At 44.6% G+C, this 12,412-nt stretch overlaps 1 protein-coding gene across 2 annotated transcripts in view; it reads right to left on the minus strand.

Annotated features, from left to right (window-relative positions):
- Positions 1-679, minus strand: part of TMEM71 (transmembrane protein 71) — a 57,634-nt gene extending 56,955 nt beyond the window's left edge. For both annotated transcript variants that reach the window (XM_077493364.1, XM_077493363.1), the window contains exon 1: positions 420-679. The gene's annotated coding sequence lies outside the window, so the exon portion shown is untranslated. The remainder of the gene's footprint in view (positions 1-419) is intronic.
- Positions 680-12,412: the final 11,733 nt, after the last annotated feature.

Raw genomic sequence — 12,412 nt, forward strand, 5'->3', positions numbered from 1 at the left:
TACCCCATTGTTGGTGTCAATGGGAGGAATAGTACCCCATTGTTGGTGTCAATGTTAGGAATAGTACCCCATTGTTGGTGTCAGTGGGAGGAATAGTACCCCATTGTTGGTGTCAGTGGGAGGAATAGTACCCCATTGTTGGTGTCAGTGGGAGGAATAGTACCCCATTGTTGGTGTCAGTGGGAGGAATAATGCCCTAAGGGCCACATAAAGGCAGACGATGGTCCCGGCACCCGGGTTGCAGTTTGGAGACCCCCTAATGTAACTCAATCAAATTCATCTGTCTGCAGCCTACAAAAACAAACGATGAATAAGCAGCTTACCCTCCTAAGCTTCTCATGCTAATGAGATACAATAAATACTGTACATAAGGACGATGACTTTTTAGTGAATCAACCACAAACATTAGTGCCACTTACCAGCAGTAAAAAAAGTTTCCAGTTTCTCCGGTCAGTTGCAGGAGTTTGCTCCAAGACAACTTTGGTGAATGTTTTGCATTGAAGCGGGAGGTTCTGATTGGTGAAGTAGAAGAAGCCGGTCAGCTAGGGCCTCATCCCTGGTGTGAGCGGTGCAGGGGAGAGGCAGATCCTTGCATGCTGAGAGGTGGATGAGACTCTCCAGTGGATGTGAATGCTGGCTCTGTGATATCAGCCTATTATACAGCTGTGGGGAAGGCGCTGCACTCTCCTTCTTGTTTCCTTTCAAAATCAGTCTGTGCCGTCAGTGGCTGTCAGGCAGAATGAGGTCACATTTCCTGTTACACTTCAGCTCTGATCAGAGGCATTCTCAGGGGCAGGCGGCCCAGACAGCAGCAACAGATGGAGCTGAACTGTACAGGACAACGTATGATACCAACCTCCAAATTGTTTTGCGATCACAACGCTCATTCCATTGTCGCCCGCTCTGGATGCTGATTTTTGCCTTTGTGCATCACTATAAGGCCTCTTACACACTGCAGCTTGAAAAAGCTCAGTACAGCTTTTTTTTTTTTTTTTTTTACTGAGCTAAAATACAGCCCATTAATTGCAATGTGCCTATGCACACAGGTAAGAAAAAAAAAAAAATCTGCATTTTTGATCAGTAATTGACGCCTTATGCGTGCAAACGCATGCAAATATGCGCAAATGCTCATGTGCTTATTATACAGGATGAGAATACGTTTGCACGAAAACGCGCGCAAATACATAAAAATAAAAAAACCACAAACTGAAATTACATCTGAAAAAGTACAGTGCCTTGAAAAAGTATTCATACCCCTTGAAATTTTCCACATTTTGTCATGTTACAACCAAAAACGTAAATGTATTTTATTGGGAATTTATGTGATTGACCAACACAAAGTGGCACATAATTGGAAGTGGAAGAAAAAATAACTGGTGTTCAAATTTTTTATTTATTATTATTATTATTATTATTATTATTATTATTTTTTTTTTTTTTTTTTTTTTTTTTTTTTTTTTGGCAGCACAGTGGTGTAGTGGTTAGCACTCTCACCTAGCAGTAAAAAGGGTCGCTGGTTCAAATCCCAACCATGACACTACCTGCCTGGAGTTTGCATGTTCTCCCTGTGCCTGTGTGGGTTTCCTCCGTGTACTCTGGTTTCCTCCCACACTACAAAGACATGCAGGTAGGTTAATTGGCTTCTGTCCAAAATTGGCCCTAGTATATGAATAGGGACCTTGGATTGTGGGCTCCTTGAGGGTAGGGACCAATGTGAGTGTGAAACATACGGGCATAGGGACAATTGTAGACACTCACTCAGGTTGAACTGGATGGACTGGTGTCTTTATTCAACCTTACTAACTATGTAAAGTCTAGTGGAACCAATTGCCTTCAGAAGTCACCTAATTAGTAAATAGAGTCCACCTGTGTGTAATTTAATCTCAGTATAAATACAGCTGTTCTATGTGTAGCACTAACCCCCGAAGGAGCTGCTGGTTTGATTGGGCTTACCGTTACCTTCTTCACCCCGATTTACGTCTTGGGGTTTCCCGTGGTAGATGGCCCAGAAACTTTAGAGACTGATGACAGATCCGCTTAAATGGATTTTTATTTGCAAAAACGTAATTAACGAACAGTCTCTTAGTATGAGATCAGAGGGTTAGGAGAAAAGTCCAGGTACTCTTAGTATCAAAGTCAACAATAAAGAACGTTCTTGCTTTGACTAAATCCGGAGAATAGCCATTCACAGCTGGATGTTCACTCTAGTTGGATAGTCCTTCTCTCACAAGGCCTAGCAGCCAACAGGGTGCTTAAATCAGGAATAAGTCTCTGCCACAGACTTTGTTGTAGAACACTCATGCGGTACCAGTACCTTTCAGCCGGTTCGGCGATACCCACGAGACCGGATTCACTTAGGTCCTTCCGCCTTACCAGGCTCTTGCTAAGAAGCCAACCCTTGCGTGGCCTTCTTCTGAAGAGTCCTCCCCTGGATAGCTACGAAGTTGCTTGGCCTCTCCACAACTGGAGACAGCACTGGACCTCCTCCGAATCCTTTCCTTAGTTTCCTTGCCTCGGGCTAGCCATCCCCGAGACATAAAGTCGGGTGGATCCGCACCCCAGGCCATAGCCTTCCTGGGGGCTGGTCAGGAGGATCAGGACCATGGAGTCAGAACATACTTCTGGACCGGAACCCCTGAACATGTGACATCTGCATCTTAAGTACCCTCTCCCAGAAAGCACAGCAAGAGTGACACTCCCACTGGGTGGGCTCCCAGAGAAAGTAACCTTAAAGCACCCAATCAGACTGTGTTTCCATGCCTGCCAGAAGAGACAGTGCCCCCTATGGCCAGGCTGAACACCCTATAGTCCAGACAGACTGATTCTGAGGTCAAAATTTGAAATAATTATACCCAAACCAAACTGCAGTTCAGGTGTAACATTAAATTTCAAAAACATAGCGCGTGCTCTTCAGGAGCCGGCGCTACATAGGAAACCCTCAGAGGTTTGTTAGAGAACTTTAGTGAACAAACAGCATCATGAAGTTTAAAGCAGCGTTAGGTTATAAAAAAAATATCCTTAGCTTTGAACATCTCACAGAGCTCTGTTCAATCCATCATCCGAAAATGGAAAGAGTATGGCACAACTGCAAACCTACCAAGACATGGCCGTCCACCTAAACTGACAGGCCGGGCAAGGAGAACATTCATCAGAGAAGCAGCCAAGAGGCCCATGGTAACTCTGGAGGAGCTGCAGAGATCCACAGCTCAGGTGGGAGAATCTGTCCACAGGACAACTATTAGTCGTGCTCTCCACAAATCTGGCCTTTATGGAATAGTGGCAAGAAGAAAGGCATCGTTTAAAAAAAGCCATAAGAAGTTCTGTTTGCAATTTGTGAGAAGCCATGTGGGGGACACAGCAAACATGTGGAAGAAGGTGATCTGGTCACTTGAGACCAAAACTGAACTTTTTGGCCTAAAAGCAAAATGCTATGGGGGTTATTTACAAAAAGCAAATCCACTTTGCACTACAAGTGCACTTGCAGTGCACTTGGAAGTGTAGTCGCTGTAAATCTGAGGGGTAGATCTGAAATGATGGGAAGCTCTGCTGATTTTATCATCCAATCGTGTGCAAACTTAAAAGCTTTTTTTTATTTTCCTTGCATGTCCCCCTCAGATCTACAGCAACTGCACTTCCAAGTGCACTTGCAGTGCAAAGTGGATTTGCCTTTAGTAAATAACCCCCCTATGTGTGGAGGAAAACTAACACTGCACATCACCCTGAACACACCATCCCCACCGTGAAACATGGTGGTGGTAGTATCATGTTGTGGGGATGCTTTTCTTCAGCAGGGACAGGGAAGCTGGTCAGAGTTGATGGGAAGATGGATGGAGCCAAATACAGGGCAATCTTAGAAGAAAACCTGTTAAAGTCTTGAGACTGGAGCGGAGGTTCACCTTCCAGCAGGACAACGACCCTAAACATAAAGCCAGAGCTACAATGGAATGGTTTAGATCAAAGCATATCCATGTGTTAGAATGGTCCAGTAAAAGTCCAGAACTAAATCCAATTGAGAATCTGTGGCAAGACTTGAAAATTGCTGTTCACAGACGCTCTCCATCCAATTTGACAGAGCTTAACCACTTGCCGACCGCCGCACGCCGATGTACGTCGGCAGAATGGCACGGGCAGGCATAAGCACATACATGTACGTCCTTTGCCTCCCGCGGGTCGGGGGCCCGATCGGGCCCCCGCCCGGTGCCTGCGGCGGTCGGTTTTCGTTCGGGAGCGATCCCGGACGAGGGGACGGCCATTCATTCATGGCCACCCCCTCGCGATCGCTCCCGACGAATGGAAATCCCCGGTGACATCACTTCCTCTCCTGTAATGTAAACACAGGAGAGGAAGTGATGTATTCTCTCCTCCGTGTCGGTATTTTTCGTTCCGACACGGAGGAGAGCGGATCAGTGAGTTGCACCAACACATCCCACACACAGTAGAACATGCCAGGCACACTCACACCCCCCCTTTACCCCCCGATCACCCCCCCAATTACCCCTGCCCCCCAGTCACAGTGACACCAATGTCATTTTTTTTTTTTTTTTTTTTTTTTTTGCATTGGTGTCATTTGTGACTGTAATAACTGTTAGGGCAGTTAGGGTTAGCCCCCTTTAGTTCTAATGTACCCCCCTAACCCCCCCAATAAAGGTTTAACCCCGTGATCACCCCCCGTCGCCAGTGTCACTAAGGCTGGGTTCACATTGCAGCGGTTTATGAGAACGAATGTGATTCGCACCGCACTGCAGTGCAAATCACATCCGATCTCTGTGCGATTCGAGTTCAGCCATTCGCCGCACCCGCCGCACCCGCCACACCCGCCGCACCCGCCGCAAATTCGCACGGGACCCTTTTTTTGGCCCGCAGCAGAATCGGATCGCATGGGTGTTCACACCATGCGATCCGAGTTTGCAGATCGCACTGCGATATGCGAACTGATCTGGGGGTGTCAGTAACATTTCACTGACACTCCCAGCAGTTCGCATAGGGCAGTGTGAACTGCCGCCGGGAGGCATGCGATGCGGGAACCCGCCGCGGATTCGCGGCGTTTCCGCATCGCTCCAGTGTGAACCCAGCCTAATAAGCGATCATTTTTCTGATCGCCGTATTAGTGTCACAGGTGACGCTAGTTAGGCAGGTAGGTATTTAGGTTCGCCGCAGCTTTTTATAGCGCTAGGGACCCCCATATACTACCGCATAAAGCCCCCTGATTGCCCCCTAGTTAACCCTTTCACCAGTGATCACCATATAACTGTTACAGGTGACGCTGGTTGGTTAGTTATTTTTTTATAGTTTCAGGGCACCCGCCATTTATTACCTAATAAAGGTTTAACCCCCTGATCACCCGGCAGGTGTCATTTGTGACTAATAACTGTTAGGGCAGTTAGGGTTAGCCCCCTTTAGTTCTAAGGTACCCCCCTAACCCCCCCAATAAAGGTTTAACCCCGTGATCACCCCCCGTCGCCAGTGTCACTAAGGCTGGGTTCACATTGCAGCGGTTTATGAGAACGGATGTGATTCGCACCGCACTGCAGTGCAAATCACATCCGATCTCTGTGCGATTCGAGTTCAGCTATACAGATAGTATGGCTGAATTCGTGTCGCACCCGCCGCACCCGCCGCAAACTCGCACGGGACCCTTTTTTTGGTCCGCAGCAGAATCGGATCGCATGGGTGTTCACACCATGCGATCCAAGTTTGCAGATCGCACTGCGATATGCGAACTGATCTGGGGGTGTCATTAACATTTCACTGACACTCCCAGCAGTTCGCATAGGGCAGTGTGAACTGCCGCCGGGAGGCATGCGATGCGGGAACCCGCCGCGCATTCGTGGCGTTCCCGCATCGCTCCAGTGTGAACCCAGCCTAATAAGCGATCGTTTTTCTGATCGCTGTATTAGTGTCACAGGTGACGCTAGTTAGGCAGGTAGGTATTTAGGTTCGCCGCAGCTTTTTATAGCGCCAGGGACCCCCATATACTACCGCATAAAGCCCCCTGATTGCCCCCTAGTTAACCCTTTCACCAGTGATCACCATATAACTGTTACAGGTGACGCTGGTTGGTTAGTTATTTTTTTATAGTTTCAGGGCACCCGCCATTTATTACCTAGTCTCACTAGTGTACCCCTAAATTTAGGGGTGTCTACTTTCTAAAATGGGGTCATTTGGGGGGGGGGGGGGGTTTGTGCCATCTTGGCATTTTATGGCCTTCAAAACTGTAACGCCCTTAGAAAGCCTGAAGGCGGTGCTTGGTTTTTGGGGCCCCGTACGCGGCTAGGCTCCCAAAAAGTCCCACATATGTGGTATCCCCGTACTCAGGAGAAGCAGCAGAATTTATTTTGGGGTGTCATTTCACATATGCCCATGGCATGCGTGAGCAATATATCATTTAGTGACAACTTTGTGAAAAAAAAAAAAAGTTTGTAATTTTCCCGCAACTTGTGGCAAAATATAAAATATTCCATGGACTCAACATGCCTCTCAGCAAATAGCTTGGGGTGTCTACTTTCTAAAATGGGGTCATTTGTGGGGGTTTTGTGCCATCTTGGCATTTTATGGCCTTCAAAACTGTAATAGGTAGTGAGAAGTGAACTCAAAAAATTACGCCCTTAGAAAGCCTGAAGGCGGTGCTTGGTTTTCGGGGCCCCGTACGCGGCTAGGCTCCCAAAAAGTCCCACATATGTGGTATCCCCGTACTCAGGAGAAGCAGCAGAATTTATTTTGGGGTGTCATTTCACATATGCCCATGGCATGCATGAGCAATATATCATTTAGTGACAACTTTGTGAAAAAAAAAAAAAAAAAAAAAAAGTTTGTAATTTTCCCGCAACTTGTGGCAAAATATAAAATATTCCATGGACTCAACATGCCTCTCAGCAAATAGCTTGGGGTGTCTACTTTCTAAAATGGGGTCATTTGTGGGGGTTTTGTGCCATCTTGGCATTTTATGGCCTTCAAAACTGTAATAGGTAGTGAGGCGTGAAATCAAAAATTTACGCCCTTAGAAAGCCTGAAGGCGGTGCTTGGTTTTCGGGGCCCTGTACGCGGCTAGGCTCCCAAAAAGTCCCACATATGTGGTATCCCCGTACTCAGGAGAAGCAGCAGAATTTATTTTGGGGTGTCATTTCACATATGCCCATAGCATGTGTGAGCAATATATCATTTAGTGACAACTTTGTGTAAAAAAAAAAAAAAATTTTTTTTTGTCATTATTCAATCGCTTGAGGCAAAAAAATAAAATATTCAATGGGCTCAACATGCCTCTTATCAATTTCCTTAGGGGGTCTACTTTCCAAAATGGGGTCATTTGGGGGGGTTTTGTACTGCCCTGTCATTTTAGCACCTCAAGAAATGAGATAGGCAGTCGTAAACTAAAAGCTGCGTAAATTCCAGAAAACGTACCTTAGTTTGTAGATGTGACAACTTTTGCGCAAACCAATAAATATACAATTATTGACTTTTTTTTTACCAAAGACATGTGGCTGAATACATTTTGGCCTAAATGTATGACTAAAATTGAGTTTATTGGATTTTTCTAATAACAAAAAGTAGAAAATATCATTTTTTTTCAAAATTTGCGGTCTTTTTACGTTTATATCGCAAAAAATAAAAATCGCAGAGGCAATCAAATACCATCAAAAGAAAGCTCTATTTGTGGGAAGAAAAGGACGCAAATTTTGTTTGGGTACAACATTGCATGACCGCGCAATTACCAGTTAAAGCAGCGCAGTGCCAAAGTGTAAAAAGACCTCTGGTCATTTACCAGCAAAATGGTCCGGTCTGAAAGTGGTTAAGATATTTTGCAAAGAAGAATGGGCAAAAATGTCCCTCTCTAGATGTGCAAAGCTGGTAGAGACATCCCCAAAAAGACTTGCAGCTGTAATTGCAGTGAAAGGCGGTTCTACAAAGTATTGACTCCGGGGGGCGCCATACAAATGCACCCCACACTTTTCACATATTTATGTGTAAAAAGTGTTTAAAACCATTTATCATTTTCCTTCCACTTCACAGTTATGTGCCACGTTGTGTTGGTCTATCACATAAGAGGGCTGAATACAAATACACGTCCCACTTTTCACATATTTATTTGTAAAAAAAATGGAAAACAATTTATAATTTTTCTTACACTTCAAAATTATGTGCCACTTTGTGTTGGTATATCACATAAAATCCCAATAAAATACATTTATATTTTTGGTTGTAAAATGACAAAATGTGGAAAATTTCAAGGGGTATGAATACTTTTTCAAGGCACTGTAGATGCTCACACAGAAGCATCAAGTGCAAGAGGCCTTAAAGTGGTTGTAAAGGCAGAAGGTTTTGTATCTTCATGAATTCTATGCATTAAGATAAAAAGCCATCTGTGTGTAGCAGCCCCCCAATACTTATACCCGTACACACAAGCGTATTTTTCGTCAGAAAAAACTTGGATGGTTTTATCGACGGAATTCCGCTCAAGCTTGGCTTGCATACACACGGTCACACAAAAGTTCTCTGAACTTTCGATCCGTCAGGAACGCGGTGACGTACAACGCTACAACGAGCCAAGAAAATGAAATTCAATGATTCCGAGCATGCGTCAAATTGTTTCCGAGCATGCGTAGGAATTTTGCGCGTTGGAATTGCTACAGACGATCGGAATTTCCGATCTGAACTTTTTCCAACCGAAAAATAGAGAACACGCTCTCAATCTTTTGCTGGCGAGAATTCCAGCAGCAAAAGTCCGATGGAGTATACACACGGTCGGAATTTCCGACCAAAGGCTCACATCGGACTTTTGCTAGGGGAATTTCCGATCGTGTGTACGCAGCATTACCTGAGCCCATCTAGATCCAGCGATGTTGCAGGAGTGTCTCAGCTGCCCGGGACTCCCCTCCTCAATGGCTGACACAGCAGTGCGGCACCATTGGCTCCCGGTGCTGTCAATCAAATTCAGTCAGCCAATAAGGAGAAAAAGGGGCCGAGCCGCAACGCTGTGTCTGAATGGACACAGGGAGCTGTGGCTCTGCTTGGGTGCCCCCATAGCAAGCTGGTTGATGTGGGGGTACTGAGCAGGAAAAAGGGGACAGGAGCACCAAAGAGGCACCTAAGAAGAGGAGGATCTGGGCTGCGCTATACAAAACCACTGCACAGGGAAGTATAACATGTTTTTTATTTTTAACAAAAAAAAAATAATGGGTCATTTATGTAAATAACATAATTTCTGGGCCAAGGAACGCAAATGTATTATATTGCAGCATACCAGTCCTTAGATGTGGTGGCTGCATTCGTTTTTTATTTTTTTTCAGGCTTTTAAAGCTGAACTTTAGGCACGAAAACTTTCATTCAACCACCTCAATAGCAGACACTTTCACACCCAAATGTCGCACTCTGAATGACAATTACTCAGTCATGCAACACTGTACCCAAATTAAATTTGTACATTTTATTTTTTAGACAAAAAGGTCTTTCTTTTGGTGGTGTTTAATCACCACTAGGCTTTGAATTTTTTTTTGCTTAATAAAATAAAAGTGACGGGGAAAAAAAAAACAAATTTTCTTGGTTTCTGTTATAAAATTTGCAAATAAATAATCTTTTTTCATAAATGTAGGTAAAATATATATTCTGCTACATTTCTTTAGTAAAAATAACCCAAATCAGTGTCAATTATTTAGTCTGTAGGAAAGTTTTAGGGGTTGATTTACTAAAGGCAAACAGACAGTGCACTCTGCAAGTGCAATTGCTCTAGAGCTTAGTAAATGAGGGTAAGCTTTGCTGACTTCCATCATCCAATCATGTTCAAGTAAAAATGCTTTTTTTTTTTTTTTTCTTGTATGTGATTGGGTATTCTTTGCAAAGTGGAGCTTTAGACTTTGCACTGCACTTTGCAAAGTGGACAGTCTACTTGCCCTTAGTAAATCAACCCCATAGAACAGGAATCTTCAAACTACAGCTATCCAGCTGTTGCGGAACTACACATCCCATGATGCATTGTAAAACTCTGACATTCACAGACATGACTAGGCATGATGGGAATTGGAGTTTCTGAACAACTAGAGGGCCATCGTTTGAAGACCCCTGCCATAGAGTCTACAAACTATGGTATATATACAGGGGCGGACTGACAACTCATGGGGCCCCCGGGCAATGGAAGATTATGGAGCCCTTGGGCAATAGGAGAAGATTATGGGGCCCCGGGGCAATAGGAGATTATGGGGCCCCCAGGCAATAGATTATGGGGCCACACAGTATACACACACACATACAGCATACACACACAGACACACTATACACACACTGAAAAGGTACTGGAGAGGCGGGGCAGCTATAATCTTGGGATTTTTGAAAAAAAACACAGATTTTTACATACTGTCCCTGGTTTTATTGAGGCTGGCAACCCTGATGGGGCCCCTTAGAAGCATGGGGCCCATGGGCAGTGCCCGAGTGCCTGAATGGTCAGTCCGCCCCTGTATATATATATTTGAAAATTGATCAATCCTGATGTGCTGACGGTCGATCTCATTTCTTGAGGACTGAAAAAGTCAGGACAGTACAAATATCCCCTAAATTACCCCTTTTTGGAAAGTAGACAGTCCAAGGTATTTAGTAAGAGGCATGGTAAGCTTTTGAAGTTGTCATTTTTTTGTCCCAATTTTTTGTAAAATTAAGACATTAAATAAAATGTTTTTTTTTATTTTCAAAATGTTTTTTCTGGGATGGGAGAAAGTCCTGCTTGACGATCATTTGACTATATGCCTGGACAGGAAGCAGTTAAATATATTCCTCAATAGCCACAAAGGATTTAAATTGCACTTGTGTGTACCAAATGCCTGTGAAAATCCAGATATTACCTGGTGACATCCTCACTGCCCCGTACATAGCCGGTGCAGAGAGCAGAGCTGTGGGAGGGGCCCAGCAGCTCCACCCACTACATGCTGGCTGTAGAATATTAAAAGGGAAGTAAACCCTTCCAAACAACTTGGACCTATAGGTAAGCCTAGATTAAGGCTTACCTGTAGGTCCAAGCAATATCTCCTAAACCTATATGGTTTAGGAGATATTTGCCCGAAAATGGGCACCGCTGTCTACGGCGCGCAGGCGCACTAAATGCGGCAAATCCAAGAATGGATTTGCCAAATTTGTCGACTCCCGTGCGCATGCGCGGGAGTGACGTCATCGCGGCTTCGCCGTATGACAGCAACGGAGCTGCGAGGCGCGACTCCCGTGCGCATGCGCGGGAGTGACGTCATCGCGGTTGCGCCGCTGTCATTGGTCAGAGCTGCGAGACGCCACCAGCAAGATGGACGCGGCGGACTACAGGGATCAGCGGCGACTTCGCTGGCTCCTGTGTCAGGTAAGTGACACATAATGAGCTACTATGCGATGCATAGTAGTCCATTATGCTTTACCTTTGCAGGGAAAAAAAGAGGAAGTAAACCCATCAGGGTTTACTTCCTCTTTAAAGGAGGAGGTGGAGACAAGACCAGCCACCCAGCACAAGGAGAGAGAGCAGCAGTGAGCGGTCTTTATTACAGGAAGGAAAAGTCTCACACTGGATTACTGCACAGATCTGGAGGATATACACAAAGTACACCGAGATTCAAGAAGAATACATATGATGGATATATTTGGCAATATTTGTTTATCCCGGAGTTCAGCTCCAACCCTTTAGCTGCCAGAGTCAGTTTTGGATTTTTTGCACACGTGCTTACAAAATCATTTTAGGCCTGAAGATTACATAAAACCCACAAAACATTATATATTATCTGAAAGCAGACACCCTAGAGAATAAAATAGTGTTAGTTCCAATTTTTTATGTCACACGATATTACTGCAAAGGTCTAGGAAATGCCAAATTTCAGTAAAAAAATGCACTAAAGTTAGTTTTAGGGCAAACAAATTGACCCAATTTTTTTGTAAAATATAAAAGACGAGTTGCACCAAGTAATTAGATATCCAACATGTCAAACCCTAAATGTGTGTGCCCCGTGAAATGGCGACAAACTTCAGTTCCCTGTATCTTCCATAGGCGACCCTTTTTAAAGACCCCTATAGGTCATCAGTTTAGCGCCATGGAGGAGGTCTGGTGCTAGAATTATTGCTCTCACACCGGCGCGCACGATTATATGTAACATGTGTATCACAATCTGCGTTTTCATGTGTAGGCACCCCCGACACATGCTTTTACTTTTTGTACGTGCATATATGTGGGGGTTGGAGGGGCCTTTTGGGGGGGGATTTTATGTGCTTGGGTGTAACTTTACTTAACTTCCCCTATGTGATGATTTTTACAGTAACGATTCATTGCTATCCCTTGTTGTTTGGGGATTAACTTGTTTCAGTGTGAAGCACCTGCTTTAAATGTTTGGCTGTGGGTTTATTGCACCAGCATGTACAAATTAAGTCTTTTTCTATCAGACTGTCTGCCAGGAAAGGC

The sequence above is a fragment of the Lithobates pipiens genome, unplaced genomic scaffold, assembly GCF_037356315.1.
Source record: "Lithobates pipiens isolate NorthernLeopardFrog02 unplaced genomic scaffold, aLitPip1_a1.2 Scaffold_19, whole genome shotgun sequence".
Classification (NCBI taxonomy): domain Eukaryota; kingdom Metazoa; phylum Chordata; class Amphibia; order Anura; family Ranidae; genus Lithobates; species Lithobates pipiens.